Here is a 21013-nt window from a genome sequence, read left to right on the forward strand (position 1 = left end):
CTACAGATACCTTTAGCACTGATTCAGTACTTAAGTGTGCTTCCAGCAGTTTCTACAGAGCAGTAGCTCTGATAAGAGGACTTGTATTAGTTTGTGAAAATACTTACTTGGACAGAGAAAATTACATCTTAATAATTACCTTTCATATAATGCTGAATACGAGCAGTTTTATCTCTTATGCTTTTGCTGAGTATGATGCCACCACTTCTGGCAGTAAAATTGAGATAGTTCGGACAGGTCTGACAGGATCAGGACTCGGAAGCACGAATCAGCCATAGGAGGCAGGAGGCAGAGCAGTTGTGGCTGGTGATGCTGTAGTGACAGGGGTCTCATTCTTCGCAGCTGCTCTATCGCAACTTGCCTGCCAATGACAGGAGGACGTCAATTCTTTGTCTTTTGCATTTATAACTTCAAGATGAAATCCTCAAATTGTGAATAGGTTTCTGTCTGCTGCTGGCTATTTTGCCAATTAACATGGTGTCACTTCCATATCCAGAACCTCTGCCCACTAGTATCCTACAGTCTGGTCAATGATTTTGAGCACAATTTAATCAGATTTGACATTAAAAAAAAAAAAAAATCCCTTGTGCATTTGCATTTAGAGTTTAGCAATTTATTTTAGGTAATCAGATCTTGTCCATATATCCAAATAATTGAGGAGAGTTTCTCTTGGTTATCTATGACAAGACAGGATAACAGATTTGCACTGTTTTTAAACCAAATCTGAAAACATTTGAATGCCGTGAGTCAGAAAGAGCTTTGACCTGAAATTTGATTAGGGATTGGAAAATGGGAAAAGTGGGAGGATGCACGAGAGGATTAAACAGAAAAGAAAGTCCCTGGTCTTTCAAGACTGCTCTTGTTAAATGATCTAAAAAGCTCTTGCCATAGAACAGTTGGGCCTTGTAAATGGGTTATATTTGAAGATTAGGATGAGTGGAAGATGAAAACTTAATAATGTGATTTCTTTGTTCATTTTTAATAAAAATGAGCAAGCTGCAGGGAAGAATAAGAGGCAAGCTGAAGTTGAAGGAAGTACATTTGTAGCCATTCATGTCCCAATGAGTAGCATTAGGAAATCATATGTAAGTATTTAGTCCTGACTGCAGCAGATTGAATACATTTGGTCTTGTCTGGACTAAGCAAGCCCAAATCTATCAAGCATTTGGGTGAAAAAAAAAGTTGGAAATTCTGGTTACTGCAAACAAAACCTGAAGAGCCTTGCTCACATGGTTGATAAATACTGGAAGCAGATGAGGTGGAAGTTTCAGTTCCATTATCAGTGCCAATCAGACATGTGGAAAGAGGAGAAACAAACTTGCAGACAACATCAGGTGGTCTTAATAAAATGCTTCCCTGAATGTATAATAATTAATTATTGCTGTAATGCTGCAAAACAACTTCCATTTAAAAAAAAAAAATTAAGAAAATTATTTGCATTCTTTAATCATAGAGTCATTTTGGTTGGAAGAGACCCTCAGGATCATCAAGTCCAAGCATAACCTAACTCTAGCACTTAACTGGGTCCCTAAGAACCTCATCTCTATGCCTTTTAAACACCTCCAGGGATGGTGACTCCACCACTTCCCTGGGCAGCCTGTTCCCATGCCTGACAACCCTTTCCATGAAGAATTTTTTCCTGATATCCAGTCTAAACCTCCCCTGGTGCAACTTGAGGCCATTTCACCATGTCCTTGTAATATAAAAACTTAGATTCTGTTGGTTACACTTTAAATCTTTGTAAGGCTTTGACTTGACTGCTCTTAAAATTCTCGCGGCGATAAGTCTTCTGTAACTTGTGTGGCTAATGTCTTCATCTAGTCATGACCCTTCAGTGGGGAACAGAGTGTAGACTCAAGTGGTCTATGTCCAAGTGAAATACTTCAGTAACATAGATAGCTCTGTAGGAAATACTTCAGCAGTGGAGATAGTCCAGCCTGTGCATGTCTTCAGCGTGCATAGGAGATATGCAGGTACTTCCCAGGACTGACAAGCTCCCAGACAGAGCAAAAGGTTAACTGTAATTGATGAAGTGTAATTATGTATTTAGACCCTGGATCTCCCATAAATGGAGAGAATCTGGTACAACCCAGCACTGGGCGCAGACAGGTTGGAAGCACCTGATGAGGTGTGTGTAGCAACGCCATGCTGTGCTACAAACAGAACTCTCACTGTAAGTAACTCTCTTAAAAGGTTAATGCAGGAGGGAAAGGAGTGACAAGTTTGACTGGAAAAACTATAATTAAGTCTAAAATAAACAGTATTATCAAATTAGTTTTCATCAACAGCTAATCCAAATTTAACTAAGATCTCTAGCATTAAGTCTTCATTATCACCTGATGCAGCCTGAACACGTCTTTGTCTTGTGGAAGATTTGATGTAACACCTATTTAGAGAAGTAATTTACAAGTGTAATTTTTATCTGTATGGACAGAGACATTCATAATTTGCTTAAAGATACTAGGTTATATTTGTAGAGATTGAATTTGATATCAGGGTATAAGAGCGGCAGTAAGTCTTGGCATTCTTCATTGGAGAAAGAAACTCTTGGTCTTGTGTTTTCTGAAAACTAAATGTTACATCCCTCTGTGTCTTGGTTGTAGATGTAAAGTAGGAATGCGAACGTGTGTGTGGTGTAACAGCCTGTGAGCAAAACAGATTTTTCAGAGTAGCAGCACACTAACAAATCTAATAATCCTTCTGCAACTCCAGAGACACGTGCTGCTCCTTACTATCCCTGTCAGAGCACGCACTGTGCTCCTTCCTCTTCCACTTTTTAAGGAAAAGATCTTCTCCAAAACTTTCATTCTGTGGTTCCATAATCCATCCCTCCATTTAATGAAAAACTCTTGTGTGACCTAAAGTTCCTTGAGCATTATCTTTGTGTTTTTATACTCTTTGAGAGCTAAAGATGTGTGAGATACGTGTGAGGGACATCTCGGATGGGTGGTATACATCCAAAGATACTGGAAGTTAATGGTATTATTGTGGGGTTACACCAATGAAAATGAAGTAATTTTATGTACTTTTAAAATAATGGTAAGAATTATCTGAAAGAATTCATTTTTTTTTTTCACGTGACACTAAAAAATAATGGCTGGATCTTTACATGCCATAGACATGGAAAAAATAAAAGACAATAAGGCCTTTAAAAAAACAAAATCAAGTACGATCACAAAGACAGAGAGAGAGAAGGATCTCTAAGGAAAAAATCAGTAAGCTATGCCCTGTAAACCACATGTATGTAAATGAGAAATCTTTACACATCTGGTGACCAATGCAAATACTATAAATTTTGATTGTCACATGTGAGTTTGTGTACACTAAGTACAGCATGAGCCCTCAAGTAAAATGTAGAGGTGCACATTGTTAGAGATGAAGTGAGATGGCACAGGCAGGGTGTAGCACTCTCCTCTGCTCCAGACCTAAGATTTGCAAGAGAATTAACCGTCATTAGTGTTCTCAACTACCTCCAAGCCAAAGCATGCCACATATTAGACATTTTGCATTAAGCAATCTATTTATGTGATGTTGTGGTTCCCAAATTTTGCACAGTAAAGGACAGAAATGGTAGGAGAAGAGTAGTGCCAAGGACCACTGGTTCGTGTGAACTAGGAACTTAGGAGAAGCAGAAACTGGAGGAGGAATAAAGCTGACCTGTAGGACATTGCTCTTGATTATACTTGACCTGTTTTAGTTGAAGTAAATCTTCTTGCCTCTAGCAACAAGCATTTCCTAATGTATTTTACCATTAGATGTTGCATCCTTTACGAGTTATTGAATGGTGCATGTCGGCAGATCTCTATGCAGTTCTCATTTAGGGCATCTTTTTGACTCTAAATAACTGCCTCAGCACTTTTTTTAAAGGATAGAAGTATATGTTTTTTTGAGATTACTTATGTAATTCTACAGGGCAAAAATAGATCATGTTTGAGATCCATTGGCTGTGATTCTGACCCTGGAAGCTACTTAAAAGATGTTTTAGATATTTATGATGCTATATCAAAGAACATTTGATTTTGTGTATTACCACGGAGTCATGGGGCTCTGCTGATATAAAGCAATACTGATCCTGCTTAAATCCATTTGGCAAGATGCTTAAGACAAATATCTTGATCTTATTAATGGATAAAAGGCAAAAGTTTCCTTAAGAACTATTATTAAAGAATAAAATTAGAAGATGTGGTTGCTCATTTACAGCTTTCCTTTTTCAGCTTAATTTTGAGTCTGACATGCAGAGTCTTACTGGGCAGTTAATATCCACTGACTTTGCTACTCAGTTCTCCTGAAAACAATGTTGGAGTTTGGCCTCAGTGAAATGCTTTCAAACAAGTTTTTTTCTGAAAATATGTATAAATTATCTTTAGAAATCTCCCTCTTAATTTGATTTCTCATGTTATAAGCTCATATGCTTTAATGTGGAAGTGGCGTAATTGTCTTTTACTCAAGGTAACCCTTGCCAGTTCCCCAAAGATTTAGCAGCAAAAACAAGCCCCAAGAGCTGGGGCACCAGCCATGACTGCCTGGCCTCGCTGATAATCCTCAAGCCTGACCTGGCAGGACCTGCTAAATGGGTGAGATAGGGCCCCTGGGGGATTGCCAACAAGTCACCAATTAATACTAATTGCACGGGAAATTATTGTAACGCTGCAATGGTTCATCAGGGACCTGGAATGAGTTCATGGCTGTGCTGCACCCTAGGGCTGCGTGTCCCTTGGTGCTTGCTTCTAGAAGAATACTTATTGTTGCCTGCTGCTCTGTTCGTTTTTGCAGTGTTTTGAGATCTCAATTATAATTAATGTGGAGGAATCTGAAACAACTGCCATCTATTGCAGAGTTGGCTTGGGAATGTTTGAGTTAAATTGTAAAATTCCAGTTGGTTTCAGCAGGAATCATCACCAACTTCTCTGGAGCTGGGCCAGATCACTCCTCGTTTTCTGATAGGAAAGAAAACAAACCTGAAGTTATGTGAAATGTTTGCAACATGCACACCATAGTCCTTTCAAAACAATAAAAATACAGGCATCTGATTTTAAAGGGCTTTCTGCTTTGCCTCTCTGATTTCCAAAGGGAACTTTGGAGAAAACTGAGATTTAAGATGTTGCCATCTTCCTCCCATCCTAGTGACAGCTGTAAACATCTGCTGAGGGTGTCATTCATTATCTTATCCTACAGTTGCTCGTTAAGATTGTGAAGCCCCGTGCCTGCTTGGAAATTAAACTGGTAATGCCATGGGGAGGGAGTGAACAGCCAGCATGCTCAGAGGTTCTCTGAGTGTGGTTTTGGAGCAGGGCAAGAGCAGCTGCCGCATTGGAACTGTGTGCCGGGGATAACGCTGTGGCAGGGAGGGGACTTTCCTGGCCCCTTTCAGAGGACAGGTGGCGGCAGGTGGGCTGTGTAGGGCATGCTGTTGTGTCATCACTGTGGTTTCACCTCTCCATCCTGCTCTCAAAGGCAGACAAGGCTTCAAGTCATAAATTGTATTTCATGTAACTCCTCCCCTGTTTCGGCTGCTTGCTCACGCAACCACCCACTGATCTGAAACAAAAATGTGCGAAGCGAAGCAAGGAGCAGTCTCACCAGTGCAGATCTCATCTCCTCTCTGGGTGCTGGGGTGCCCATCCTGTACTGACACCGTCATCTTCCCTAACATCCCAGAGCTTTGCCTAATCACAAATACATACGCATTTTTCTCCCAGCCATTCTCATCAGTCCGTACTCCAAGAAGAAGCAAAAAGAAAAGTCTGGGGCAGTACGTGAGCGTGCCTTTGTGCCAGCGCTGGCTCGGGCTAACAGAGGCGGCTTTGTTCCCCGGCTGTGGCCAGCTTGGCAGCCAGGGAAGGTGGGGGTCTGCACCGCGCATACGGAATGGGCCCGCGGCCGAGTACGGGGGTCCCGAAACTCCAAGAGCTGCCTGAATGACAGGAGGGAGTTTCACAGCACCCCGCTGGCAGCTTGTCCTGATGTCTTCTGCGCAATGCAAGTGGGGTTCGGGATGAGGAGTCCTTGTTAACTGAAGGTAATATTTTTATTTTTATAGTAGCATGGTAGCGATTGCTGCTATTCAGTTATTAATTAAAATGTGGGTGATAGTACTGGGAGATGAGGTTGTAAAGTCTGCCATACTCCTTAGGAGAATAAAGCTTCACGGTGGCATTGTGCTGGAGCTGAGGGTTATTGAAGTTTGTCTGTTCCCCTGTATGTGGGCTTCGTTCGTGTTACCCATAATCAGAAAATCTGTATCTGTTCCCATCAGAGGAAAAAAAGACCATTTAGTCTCTTCTCCAGCTTTCTTACTTTTTAAGCCAAAAGCTACTGTGTATATGCAATATTAAATGGATTTTGCTAATAGAAATACATTAGCATATAGCCATTAGGCACGGTAAATACTTCTTCCTATTACCAGAGACAGTTCCTTTCCCCTGCAGGTACTCCCTGGGGTAGAAAACATCCTGTACAGTGGTAAAAAAATTAACATTTGTTCCACACACCTCAGCAGAAAGAATAATCATTGTTGCTTTTTTTTTTTCAGCCACTTTGTAATAACTAAGATTATGCAGACTATGCTAAACAGAATTTATGTTTTTGTGCAGATATTTCTCCTGTATTCTTACTACTTCAATGATATTTTTGGTAGTTTTAAAATTACTGTTATTTTTCTAGTTTAAAGATATACTTTATCTGAGCACTTCTCCAGGTCTTTTGTTGTTTGTATTGCAGTCTGTCCCCTGTAATTGTTAACTATATTTTTGAGGGTGCATACTGCTATTTGAGGATGATAATGAACAGGATCTTGTAAGTGCATGCCTTGGAGCTGTGGTGATTGTTCATTTTGTGTGCCCATGTTGACGTGCTTTTGGGGTGAATGGACTCAGCTGTGCTGGGGACCCCCCAACACAACTCCAGATCTGGAGCTCTTAATGTCACAAGTGGCATTTGAAAGCTATGGGGTGGGGGGGCTGTTTTTTCTGAGAAGGGTAAAGAAGAGAACAGTGGAATTTGTGTGCTGAAGGACTTCATTCTGCCAGTGCAGCACAGTTCGTGGCGTGTAATTTGGGAGAACATAGCTTGTACCTCCCGTTCGCTCGATGGCACGTAGCAGCCCCGGAGGAGCACATGCTGCTTTTGTGCTCCTGTTCGGCTCTAATCTTTAGGGAGCAACTGTTTCAAAGCATAAACACATTGCCTTGTAGGAGAAGCTCTGGAAAACATCCTGCTAGTGACAGTGGCAGCCGCTGCCCGTCACACTGGGCGTCCCTCTGCCAAACCCGGCGGGGCTTTGCTCGCTGGCAGGGAGCTGCAGGCTGTGTGACCGCGAGGGGACTGGCACGGCGGGACAGCAGGCAAGGGTGGCCAGAGAAATAAGGCTTATCCATGGGAAACCACGAGACTGCCAACTGCTCACTCAAAACGCAGTGCCTGGGTTCATCCTGAACTGGGTTTTGCGGCATCTCCTTCCTGTGAGCCTCCCAGCCCCACTGATCCGTACACAACCCCCAGGCTGCTCAGTGATGGGGCCACATCAGCACCAGGCAGGCAGGTCAGGAGCCTGTTCGGTCCCTGCATGGTCCCTGTGCCCCTCCTCGCTGGGAGAGGGAGAGGGAGAGGGAGAGAGAGAGGGAGAGGGAGAGGGAGAGGGAGAGGGAGAGGGAGAGGGAGAGCTCCCTGGCTGGGCAGCAGGGCTGGAGGGAAGATGCTGGACCACAGGTCTGGCCATTTGGACATAAGCATCTTAACGATGCCTTTCTCATCAAGGAAACACATTGTAGACGTCACCTGCTACAGTAAAGAGGGACATTTTAGAGTAATAATAAGTATATTTAGACCTGTTCTTTTTTTTTTTTTTTAATTGAACAAATGAGAGATATTTACACTCATTACCTCCAGAAGAGAGAGAAGTGAGACCCTAGATTAGATTCTGTATGTCAGAGTGATTTTCTTGCACTTGTCAAGGACCAGCAAGTGTGGAAATCCCAAATCAGAGCTTGTCCACACAACCAAAAAAATGGAGCCAGAATACAGGGTGTTTCAAAAAGATAGACCCAGTTTGAAATCACTATATCTCTCCAACCATGAGCCACCCATGAATGAAACTCATACCAATTGAAAGAGCAGGGCAGAGTTTCAAATGATTACTTGATAACTCATTAAACCATTTGTAATTTTTTGTGTAATTGTACTGTTGCCATTGTGAAATATACTGCTTTGAAATTGGGTCCATCTTTTTGAAACACCCTGTAATTAAAGGGGTTGCAATTCACACCCATTTTTTCAGTGGATGCTTTACTATAGGCACTCTTATCAGGAAATAAAAATATATGTGGATAAATGTGGTTTTATGTTAAATCAAAATTGGACGTTTATCATTGTGAATACACGAACTTACACTGCTGTAGAGCCTGATACTTTATTTTACTGCTGTGTTTTAACTGACAAAGTTTCATTTGCTGTTAGTTTAAAAAAGTGGAGCAAATACATCTCCCACACATTAAATTATCTTGCTTAAAGTTTGTTTGCTAAATGCTGCATGCCTCATTTATACAGTGACTTTTATAACCTATTTCCTCCAGATTATATGACACTAAGCGGGCAGGGTCAATTTAAAATAGATTAGCTTTTGCTTACACAGTCAACTTTCATCTATTGTATATGTTTCTGTAAACAAAAAGATGCAGCAGAGTTTGTGATGGACGTAAGTACAGGCAGAGCCTTTTGCAGTAAATTCTTAACAAGCACTTCATCTTTTTTTTCAGCACAGAAGCTTTTACTTCCTCCCTGGACGAGGCTGTATGAAGACTCGCGTGGCCGGTGCTGTAAGGTAAGGAATACCCCCAATGAGAGCCAGGGTTTTAGGTTCTTCTTCCTAATTTTACGTTGCCACGGACTTCCCATGTGAGAAGTTGCTTCACTCTGCATCTGATTTCTTCTCAGAAGGACTTGCATATGTTCAGTAGTAACAAATAAGTGAGCAAAATGAACTGTTTACTGTGTAGATGATAATATGTCTTACATGATGTTGACTTTCCCTGTTTTGTGAGGTTTTACATGCTCTTTCTCTCCCATGAGCCTTTGGGGAAAGGATCATGCTATGTGTCTGGTGTACCTCTTGGTGCAGCAGGTCCCTGTGCAGCATCACTTGCAGTATTTTATTAATCTCTGAAGTGTTAAATTACAATAGCAGAGTCTGGTGTGTTTTCTGATTCCCAGAAACACCATCACTTCATGGCCTTCCCCTGCCAGCTTTAGTGTCACCTTTCCTTCTCAGCTTCACTTCTCTGTTCTCCTGGTGGGTTGCAGCCCCCGTTGTCTCTGCAGCCCTTCAAACATGCACCTCATGGCTCGAGGCTTTTACCCACAGGCAGACTGATCGTCGGCAAACAGCATCATTCTTACCTCTTCTCCCAGGAACTGTCTCTCTCGTGTTTAACTTTACCTGGTGCACCAAGTGAACAAACAAACAGTCAATAAATGAAGAATGTATTTGAAATATGACTGGAAATTGTGTAGCTCTTCTGATTTGGGGGCCTAAAAGACAGGCTTTCAAGCAGCATTAGGCAGATTACACAGCTCACATGGATGTTACAAAGTCCAGCAGTGTTATTATAGTATATCTGGGCTGCTCATTTCCTTAATCTACTTGTTTAGAGACACCAGGAATATTCATCTTAATCATCTGTTTCCGCTCTGTAGTAGGTACAGGAGGAAATACCACAGAGAGCCCTGTCACTGGGAAAACGCATCATTTGAATGTGCAATGTAAATATTTTAACTAACCAAACGTAAACACTGTTTTGCCTGTAGGATGGGAAAAGAATGTCACAGTCAAAAATGAGCTGACATAAGAGTGACCCTGGATAGATGAGACACAAAATTATGTTCACACATTTTGGTAATCAAAACAGAGCCCTTAATGAATTGCCTAGTGTGAAAGGAATCACAAACACAGATGTGCCTGACACAAGATGGTCAAAAGTTGCTGCTTTATTAATGTTAGCGGGAACGACTTCCAGGATTCATTGGAATCTGAGGTCCATGGGAAGGATGATGTGAGATGACAGATAAGATGATGTGAGATGTTAAGAACTAGAGGGAGGCTGGAGACCCTGGATGAGAACCTAAACTCTAAGTGTGCTCTGAATATCCATTCTCCTCCATGCCTCTGGCTATGACTTGTGGTCACCATGCCAGGACAGTTAATTCAGAAGTTTCCAAGGGTTAGAAGACGGTAGAAGCAACAAGACACTAGATAAAACAAAGAATCACTTTGTTTTGGGGGTGTCAAACTCACTTCCACCGGGGGCCACATCAGCCTCGCGGTTGCCTTCCAAGGGCCGCATTCGGCCCTTGGAAGGCAACCGCGAGGCTGATGTGGCCCCCGGTGGAAGTGAGTTTGACACTCCTGCTTTATTTCATTCACGGACATGCTGTGGGTTTTTCAGTTGGTGGATTCAAAGGAAAGCAGAGCTCCTGGAGAGCTCAGAGCAGCTGCTCATTAGTGCTGCCTACGATGGCTTCATAAGTGCTTGAAGACTTACGGTCAAGTGGTACTTGATGGAAACCAGACATGAGGTTTAACTTTTGGTGCTGAATATGGTCCCAAGAAACAGTGCTATAGCATAGGATATGGAGTCCTCCAGATACCACTTGACTTTATCGTGCAGTAGATGCTGAGAAGTAGAGACCCTAAACAGTCTTTGGGTATTCATCAGATTACTAAGCAGTAGAAACATATGGAGATTATTTCACTGGCTGTATGTTGCCTGTAGATTGTTAATATTAGAAGAGTTAAAAATGACACAGAGGATTTGTCTAAACTCCATGGACTGGGAGAAACTACTTAGATCTTATTTCTGTACATACAGGTTTATGTAAATGCCCAAGCAAGTAGGCTTTCATTAGTGGAATAGCTAAGACTTTTTAAAATTGATTTTTGCTTGTACTGCTAACAATGGGTAATATATTAACATCTGCCTCACATTTGCTATTTCTTTGTTCTTACAGCTGGAAATTTACATTAACACATAGGCTTTAGAGCTAAAAATGTCATTCCCAGGGTTAGAAACCCATACTGATTTTTGTCATTGTCCTTGTTAGGAAGGGAGAGCTGGAAACATGGGGGAAAGACAAATGGGAAGGGTATCCCCCAGATGACAAATGCTTTCAGTTGGAGAACAGATTAGTCAGCATAGAGTAGCCTAAGAGTGTCATCATCTGCCATTACTACAGCAATTTAGATGTAGCCAAATGAGCAAATCTATTAAGAGTAAAAATTATCCAAAGAAAACAGAAGAAACTAAATACCTAAGTTATCACTGAAAAGAAAACTACAATATCATTTTCTGTGTGGAGGAAATTAAGAGCCTTTTTCTTTGTATGAGTGAGAAGTGTTTTGCATAGATGAGAGTACCTTTGACATTATCCTTGAATAAAACTTCTGTTGCTAGAAAATCAGTCATTTTATGCAATAAATTCATGCAACTATTCTCACAAATACAGATAATCCACATCTTCTTTACCTCCCAGACAGATGTATCAATTTTCATGGAAAGCATGAATACATTGAAAAGTAAGAACTTCATTTTTTCTATTTAGGAGCAGGAAGCTTATATACTTTTGCTAAAATGTTGTATTGTGCTTGCTTTATTTATTTAAATAAATTTAAAAAAAAATCTAAAATGGCTTGGTTTAGCACCAGGAAAAAAGGTAGGAACAGATTACTTTGTAGTGCTGAATTCATAGCATCGTTTTTCTAAAAGAAAACAGCATTATTTGAAGAAGGGTTTTAGATGGCTGATGAGAAAGAGGGAATTTAAGAGGAGGGAAGAGAAGTGTCGTTGAAAAATGTTTGGAATGACTGTAAACCTCAGGGAGAAAGGGAATTAGATGAAAGAAACTGTGAGAGTAGGAATAATAATGTGAAGGGGAACAGGCTGTGCTGGTGAGATCTTTTGACCTAGGTTTTGAAAAGAATTCAGAATATGATCTGCAATCTCAGTTTTTGTTTGGGAGGGGGAATGGAGTGTTTCCATTTACGGTAAAGTGAAGTAATAATGTCATTGCCCTAGCTGTTAAAATATTTTAAAATCTACTTCAAACTGATTATTTATTGCAGTGTTAAAGTATGGACTGTTGTCAGAAGAAGGAGAAATTCGAATAGATCCTAAAAAGTGGAGTGAAAGCATAATTTGTGCTTCCTGAGAGGGGATGGGACCACTAGTCCAGTCCGGCTCATTCTCACTCAGTTTGCTAAGAGACTGTTTTTTAGGAAGCCACTTTGGACATAGCTGTAAGTGAATAAATCTCAAGGTTCAACTCTGCAAGGAGAACTTGGAAGTCTCTATCAAAGCCAGGGATAAATAGGATGCGTATCTTGAGTACAAAAATGCCTTGAGGGTGCCTTTGCAAAGCACATGAAGACCAGGGCATCCCAAGCATCTCTGGCATATATTTGAGAACTGTCTTGGGTGAGACAGTTTTTCTGTGGAAGGTGGATGGACTACATGGGACTCTCATGGCTATAGTTGCTTCAGAAGCCACTTTTTTGTCATGGTACAGAGTAATCTGTGGACTGTGCCTGTTTAGTCATTTCTGTGTAAGAGTGTCTTCAGATTCATATCCACATACCACCTTTTCCAGATGAACAGCAGTAACTCCCAGCATTAGGTAAATCTGTCTGCGAGGTGAATTTGTATTTGCGCTGTCGTAGTCTGTCAGTAGCCTCAGACAATCTGCTGTCATCAGGTTAAATTGGTTTCTTAGTTCTGCTCTTGTGGCCCAACCAATTCCATTTCAGTATATGTCAATTAAGGAGAGTATGCTGTAATAATATTTTATATTTGCACAGCACCTCTCATCCCAGAGTACCGTATAAATCATGTATATTCAACACCACTGACCTTTAGCAGTCCCTTGAGAGCGGGAGAGCAACCGGTTTACAAAAGCAATACAAACCATAGGAATTTTTTCTCTGTAATACTGGGAAGAACCCATTAACTACAGAATGAATTATATGTTCCCTAAGCTACAGCTTTAGTTTTTAAAAACCTTTATTGAAAATTTCCTCAAGATAAGGTGCACGAACCTACATTTTGTGTACACTATGAACAAAGAGCTAATCCATCTTTCCAAGATTGGACCATTGGAAACACTTCGTTATTGCCTCTAAATGAACATAAGAGTATCACTGCCTCTATACTTTGGCTGTCATTTTGTCTGTAAATTGTCACCTCTTCCTGCAGTATCTGCCTAAAATCATAGAGTCATCAAATAGTTTGGGTTGGAAGGGACCTTCAGAGCTCATCTAGTCCAACTCCCCTGCAGTGGGCAGGAACATCTTCAACTAGATCAGGTTGCTCAGAGCACCGTCCAGCCTGGCCTTGAATGTCTCCAGGGATGGGGCATCTACCACCTCTCTGGGCAACCTGGGCCAGTGTTTCACCACCCTCATTATAAAAATTTTCTTCCTCATGTCCAGCCTCAATCTCCCCTCTTTTAGTTAGAAGCTATTACCCCTTGTCCTGCTAAAAAGTCTGTCCCCATCTTTCTTAATGCCTTCTTTTAGGCACTGAAAGGCTACAATAAAGTCTCCCTGGAGCCTCCTTTTCTCCAGGTTGAACAACCCCAACTCTCTCAGCCTGTCCTCATAGCAGAGGTGTTCCAGCCCTCTGATCACCTCGGTGGCCCTCCTCTGGCCCCTCTCCAGCAGGTCCATGTCTTTCCTGTGCTGAGAACCCCAGAGCTGGATGCAGGGCTCTAGGTGGGGTCTCACCAGCACAGAGCAGAGGGGCAAAATCACCTCCCTCGATCTGCTGGCCACGCTGTTTTTGATGCAACCCAAAATACAATTTGCCTTCTGGGCTGCAAGCGCACGTTGCCGGCTCATGGCCAATCTCTCATCCACCCTGTAGTCTGCATTCCCCGCCTCAGCTGTTGAGGATCCTCCCATCTCTGTGTGAGAGATACAGCAAAACAAATACCTCAGAAAGCCCATTTAACTGCTTTTGAGGGATCCAAATGTAACTGATATTTTAAGGTATTTAGCTGAAGATATTCAGCATGGCTCTGCTGTGGGCCAGCACATGCAGAGGAGAGATGAGCAAGGCCAAAGGAACAAGGAGGGAGGATGATGGCGATGAATTAATCTTCCTGGCATTCAGTGCCCTATCCCCTAAACATTAAGAAGACAATCTGTAGCCTACTGAGATCAGTTAACGTCTGTCCCTGCAGCCCTGGAGCCACGAGGAATGGCAGTGGTCTGTGAGGGAGCTTGCCAGGCCCTCGGTCTGCCCGGGGCATCCTTCTTGTGATGTGCAGCAAATGGATTACACAGCCCCAGTTAATTGCAAATGCCATGGATGGTAACTCAGTTAACAGTAGATTAAAAGAATCTTTAGGTTTTCAGTGTATTGTTTTGCCATTTGTCTCTCTTTGTAGCTTGTCTGGGTTTAATGTAGTTTATTTCATTTAGGAGCCTTACTGAGACAAACCCCATTAAAGCAGGCATTATAGTCCGCGTTTAGATTAGCAGTCAAAGCCACTAGATAATGATGCTTAAAAAAAAAAATCTTGTATTTCTCTCATGGTCATTAGCACTGTGATCACCACCAACCTTCCTACAACAGTGTCTTTTTTTTTTTCTCTTTAAATCCCAGAGCCAATTGTGAATGCCTCTAATACAGTTCGTGACACTTGAACTGTAGCATTTATCTCAAAAATAGCAGTTCTTGCTCTTTGAGTGCTCATACTTGCAAGAAATGGAATTGCTGTGTGTAAGACTTGTGGTCAAAAACTCTCATTACTAGCTGATATTTTGCAAAGTTATTTTATTGGGGCAATTTTCTTTCACTTTATTTTGTAGGGAGGCTTTCTAGACATTCAGGTATGGACATGTTCTTATCAAACAACACCCTGGCCAGAGAAAGACATTTGCACCCCTCCTACCAAGATAGCAACCAGTATAGGACCATTTCAGTCCTAAACTGATGTGGGCAATTAGAATAATTTCCTCACATCACGTTTAAAACAGTGACATGTAATTCTAGGACAAAGCCTCTCAGCACCTTTTTCCAACACTCGTCTGCACTCAGAAAATGAGCAGCTGCTATTAGATGCTGATGTCTTTTGAGGGTGAATGGCCATTTTCGGACATGTTATTAACTCTGTGCAAATGGGTGCATTTTCCAACGTAGTGCACAGAGTTGACCTCACATGCTGTTCCCTTTACAGGTTGTAGTTTTGTTAACCAAGAAGAAAAACAAGAAAAATTATGAGCTTGATGTCTCAGACTTGATATCTTGAAGGATGGAGAATGTCCATCTGTAATTGCACACTCTGACTGTAGGGACCAGACTCTCACCTTAGAGGTGTGTGAAATTGGAGGACTCTAAGGGCAGAAGGCTAGCCAGGACAATTAACATTTCTGATAATGCAGCTGATTCATTATACCAGTACTGCTGTGTTTTACCTACTATAGATGGACACTTACGTGCCTGAAAAGAGGCACTCACCCTAGTCTTCATCCTTTATACGTACAGACCAAAGTTGCTCTGTGTGTTCACTAATTTGCCAGCCCCAGGTATGAAAGCCCAGCAGTCACCTGAGGCCCTTGGAGCTGCTCATCAAAGCCTCAGAACAGACCAAATGCATATTTTAATCAACGTATTTCTACATATAAAGTGACACTTTATTTTTTCTCTCTTCCTCCTGGAGAGGATGAAGATGTGTGCACAAAAAAAATGCGGCATATGGAGCCTTATCATAGACTTGCTTTGGCTTAAGACTCTTCTGTGTTACCACTGGCAGTGTGATCCCCCAGCCCCTGCTCCAGCATGTCGGGGACAAGTGGCCCGGAGTGCCAAATGTAGAAAATGTTACTATTTTTTGTTGGACTGTTTCTCCATTCTTTTCACCAATATAAACCCCCTGAATGCAGAGCCCTTTTTGTTCTTCTGTTGTATTGTAACCTGAGTCACCTAATCCTTGGGTTTGGGTGTTTCTTGCTGGATTTTGCTCACTAGAGCATCTAGTTCTGCTCTATTCCTACTATTTGTTTTGTCTAACCTTGCTCAGATTAGATAACTAATGCAGTGGTTAAAATACTGTCATGTTAATGTTCTATGCTTGTCTCAGAAGCAGTTGTACATGAACCAGGATGAAGAATGAGCTTCACAGTAGAATAACACTAAATTTAGTATTCAACCAGTCACCACACTGGCTTGATTTGGCCTGTTATTATTTTTACCTAGATAGTTGCGGCAGTTAAATTAAAAGCCATTTCCCAATTTCCAAACAACAGAAGTGAACCAGATGTCTGGAAGATATTATCTTAATAAAATCAATTTAAAAATATGTAAATCCTCACTTGTGAGTTCCTGATAAAGAGAGAATAAATTCCCGCAGTTCCTTATTTATTTAATTTGTATGCCATCATAACTGTGAATGAGGCTTTACAAAACCACGGGGACATAATCTTTGCCCTAAAGAGATTGTAGCTGAAATTAGACACAACATATAACCAATGGCTTCAATAGACAAAGCAGGATTACACCAAATAAAAATGATTCATGTTGTGTATATTGCATATGTTGTAAACTTGTGATAATACAGTTACTTAGCAAAGACCTGTTTGTTACCCTAAATGTGGTGATTAATAACAAAGCTCTGGAATAAAATCATCATTAGTCTTTGCTGGTTTAAACCAGAAAACTTGAGACACTAATGACTAATCATTGCTTTCCTAAGGGCAGTTTAATTGGAAAGCTGGATTTAATGTAGGCAATATTCAGTGTTGCATTTGACTTTCTAGATGCTGTGGCCTTCATTCTGTTTTTAGACCCTTCTTCTAAGCTAATGACATTAAATTTGCCTTCCGTGTTTTATTACATGATGAAGGTAGAGCCTCTTAGGGCCTCTATCAGGACTTCCATGGTTTCTTCACCCTTCATTGTGCTCTGTGCACAGCGGTTAATAAGATTTCTCTGAATTTTGAGTAAAGGAGTGTCTTACTCCATACATGTAGAGCTCTTTTTCTATTATTTAGTTAGAAGTACCTGTGTAATGTTTTGTTTCTGGGATTAAGCCACGATTGTGCAGTACATCCCTGTTTGAGTGTTCCTCAGCAGAAGAGGCTACCATCCTCATGTAAATACTGCATGTACTTGTATCAAATCCTCAGACTTTATTTTGACATTTGAATATCTAGACTTTTTGTTTAACAGGACTTTGAGTAACAAACTGACTTTTAGCCACTGTTTCCAGACCTCTGCTAGAACAGAGCTCATCTCATCTGTTCTCGGGAAGAGAGGAGCAGGTCACACAGCAGGGGTGGGAGCAGGGGCATGGGGCTGGACACCTCCCCACCTTCCCAGCCCCCTCGGTGGGCAAATCTTGGGGTTTTTCTCCCCAGCAATTTGCTCAGATACAAAAGGGGGTTAATGTACCTGCTCATCTACCCCACAGGATTCTGCTGTGACTAATTAGTCAATATTTGCACAGCTCTGTGAAAATGCTTTAGAAGTGCCAATTATGAATTATAATTATCTTGTGAAGATGATTGGGAGTCCACATTTGCATGTTGATTCAGGCCATAGGAGTAAGCCTTTCAAATAACGTCTCTTATTTAAATTCTTTACCTTTTCCTTATCTCTTGTTGTGTGGTTTGGTTTTTTGTTTTTTTTCGGGATGATGAGAAACATTAGTTTACCCTCAGGAAAGACCAGGTCTGACTGTTTTTAATAACGAGTTATGTACTCAGTCACAGTAGGTAATTCTACAAACCGAGCAGGACACACTCGGAGATCGATTCTGTCTGCTTGGCAGATGGTTTTACACAATCGGCATCAGGACAAGCCTGCTGAGACTTTAAAACAAATACGTCTAAGTAACATTGCCATAAGCCCATTAATACAGTGGCAATTCCTGTTTTAAACTCTGCAGAGCTCCTACTTTATTTATATCCCATCTATTTACTGAAGTATGATAGATTTACTCTGGGAAGAGGCTAAATCTCAGCAGGTTTACACTGAAGGCTGACAATTAAGTTTCAGCTTACTTTCACAAAATGGTAACTAATGCTTAGCACTAACTGCAGGACACTTAGCTATTTTTCATAGCGGCACACCAGTATTAAAGACAAAGTGAGAATAGCTTACAAAATAAGCCCATGATTTGACTTACAGTTTTTTATATTCCTGGAAACCTTCTCTTGCAGGAAGAATACTTTTGTATTTTTCTTAAAGTCTCTGCATTTTCTTGTAGCTTTATAAGTATTCCTAGTCTCTCTAACTGGATAATAAAAGGCTTTATTATTTATTCTACTTTTATGTAAAGAAGTTGGCAAATAGTTGCCTCTAATGCAGATTTAATATTTTAGTGTGTCGATTTGTATGTTAATGCATTAAAAAAAAAAGAAACCTAGAGCTGCATGTAATTCCACAGAGGGGACAACATTCTGCCTGCAGTTATTTTATGAGAACCATTGGAAACAGAATTGGGCCAAAAGTTTCCTGCATACCTGTCTTTTTGCAGTAACCTAAAATTTTAATGGGGAAAAATTAGAGGGAAATGAACACTTTGTTTAAAAATGTTCATGAAGGGAAATGTTAATTTCTTTTTTTCCCCTGATTATGGGTCTTTTGACAGTTGTTTGCTAATCTTCTACTTACATTTGCATTCTGTAGCTGCATAGGGATGTTTAATGCAACATTGATATGAACCCATGCATTGATGCTCCAGTTGAGGGGTCTTAAATATTCATATGATGGCCGGACTCATGTGGTTTTATTTGCGTCTTTTCTTCTCTACCCGGAGTCCTAAGCACCATCAGATAATTAAACATTATAGAGTCTGTGGTAGTGAATGTTTGAAAATCTGGATGTTTATTTTTTGTCCTGCCAGCTGGAAGAAGTGTGATACTCAGGCATTGTTCTGCTTGGAGAAAAGTGTTAGACTAAAGTGTTTCATCCCTGCATAAATCCTTATGTCTTTCTGAGAACGATTTAGTGGTAAGAGCATTCAGCCTTGTGTAGGAAATGATTGCAGATGGAAGGTGCTTGTATCTGTGTAAAAAGTAAGCATGAAATTACTGGTAAAAGATTCAAGTGCAAATGAAAACACCTAAATTTAGGCAAGTGCCTGCAAGGCTCCTTCAGGCCATGTTAGAGTCAGTGGCCACCTTCAGCTGCCCACCCAGAAGCAGCTGGTGCCATCTGAGATGCCTTGTGACATTATTCATAGTCTCTAATCTCTATTTAAGAAGCATCAGAGTTTTCTGTAGGTCCTGAGCCTTTTCTGCTAACCATATCCAGATGCAGGTTTCATCTGCCTAAAGAGAGGGTATTGAATACTGTTTTAAATGCCACAGTGTGTGCCCCTTGGCCTCCAACTGCCACTCCAGAAGGGCACAAATCTTCTACAGTTCCTGCATTAAGTTGTTCATCTCTATAGACATATTTGCATAGACATCCAGATAGCTTGGATGTCCTCAGCCAGCCCAGGCAGTCCTGGCTGCCTGTGTTTAGGCAACTAAATGGCATCCCCGTGGGCTGGTCAGCCGCATGCCTTGTGAGCCTTCACTGCTTGGTAACCCCTGGGAGCACTCAGACACATCATTCACACATAGCCACACATGCGCATCTCACGCATCTCATGATGGCTGGCTGACTTCCACCCATCACGTCACGCATGTGACGTTTCACTGAGCGCCTGCAGTGCCACCTAGGACTTCGTTGACAGAAAATTAGAAAACTACGGAAGGGCTGACAGGAAGAAAGGAGAGAAAGCTGTAGTTGCTGCCCATATTACTGCTCTGTTGTGCTCTGTAACCCAGCTGGTGAGACACACTGTGGATGTTATCCATGGTCTCCTGATCCTCCCGTCTCATCTACAGAGCCACAGAACAGCAATGTGGGCAATGAGGCCAGGTCAGAAATCTGCACTGAGGGAAATCAGTATCCCTGAGGCTTGACCACTGGGCAGCACCAGCACAGTGCAATAAACTGGGACTCCTGAAATGGGTCAAATGACTGTCTTTCTGAGACACCAGTAGGTGCTCCATGGTAACTGGCTTTTTTTTTTCTCCATCCATTTTGGTTCATCTTTGAATTTTCCATTATCATTTTGCCTTTCCCTTGCCTTTACCTGTGTTTGCCAGCAGGGCTGTCTTTGCCTATTAGCAGTTGTGTACCAGCTGCTGTGCTTTTTCTTTTTTTGGCAGTTTCCATGCTTGCTTTTTTGCCCCAAGCCTTTTTGGTGCATGTCAGCATTTTATCTGCATGCACTAGGGAATGATAGAAGCCATGATCTATTTGGGTCAGTGCATGCCTGTGTATAATCATTCCAAAATGAGGGATTTTCTAAGAATAAATTTTCCCTTACCAATCTGAGTTCTTGTTCTTGCCCACATAATATCTGTTAGCTCATTTCTGCTGTTTTGAGACTTGTGACACTGGGGTAAAGAGAGTGATGAGTCTTTCTGTTGTTTTTGCTTTCTTGCAGTCAAACTCAGTCTTGCTTTTCTCCTGTTAGTTGAATAACTCATGCAAATACATAGCAGAGCAAGTAGTTTCGCAGCTGACTCAAACTGAGGTCTGTAGTCATGTGCTACAAGTCAGCTGAAAATTTTGGAACGATTCTTTAAAAGTATGGTGAGGTTGTTTTTCTGATAGTAGCATGTCAATTTGATATTGCATCTAAGTAAATGCAGAGCGGGGTGACCGCTGCTTTTCAGGCAGTTGGCCAGCTGTTCATCACAGTCAAGAAAATCTTTCAACAAAAAGAAAAATTAATTTGGTATTGCTGCCATCAAATTAACCTGTAAGTGTTTCAGTGTTCAATAACTAATGGTCACCCTCTTGATCTATGAATGGTTTCTTTGAAAATTGTTTTCCTTCTGCAGAATCTGATTGCTTTACAATAAAACTGTCTCCCTAAGCGATGGAAAAGGATAAAAAGAGGCTTGTTCACCTTACAGTGTTAGGTTATCCTTTAAAATGAGCCATGTTCAGGAGGGTATTAC

At 41.3% G+C, this 21013-nt stretch overlaps 1 protein-coding gene across 7 annotated transcripts in view; it reads left to right on the forward strand.

Annotated features, from left to right (window-relative positions):
- PAG1 (phosphoprotein membrane anchor with glycosphingolipid microdomains 1) overlaps positions 1-21013 on the forward strand; it is a 113816-nt gene that overhangs the window by 56787 nt on the left and 36016 nt on the right. For 4 of the 7 annotated variants that reach the window (XM_065830146.2, XM_065830150.2, XM_071803984.1 and 1 more), the window contains one exon: positions 8754-8818. The gene's annotated coding sequence lies outside the window, so the exon portion shown is untranslated. Of the gene's footprint in view, positions 1-5533; positions 6020-8753; positions 8819-21013 lie in introns of those variants that run through there. The other 3 variants (XM_071803983.1, XM_065830147.2, XM_071803985.1) reach the window with 3 other exon arrangements.

This window comes from Patagioenas fasciata, chromosome 2 (assembly GCF_037038585.1).
Source record: "Patagioenas fasciata isolate bPatFas1 chromosome 2, bPatFas1.hap1, whole genome shotgun sequence".
In the NCBI taxonomy this organism is placed as follows: domain Eukaryota; kingdom Metazoa; phylum Chordata; class Aves; order Columbiformes; family Columbidae; genus Patagioenas; species Patagioenas fasciata.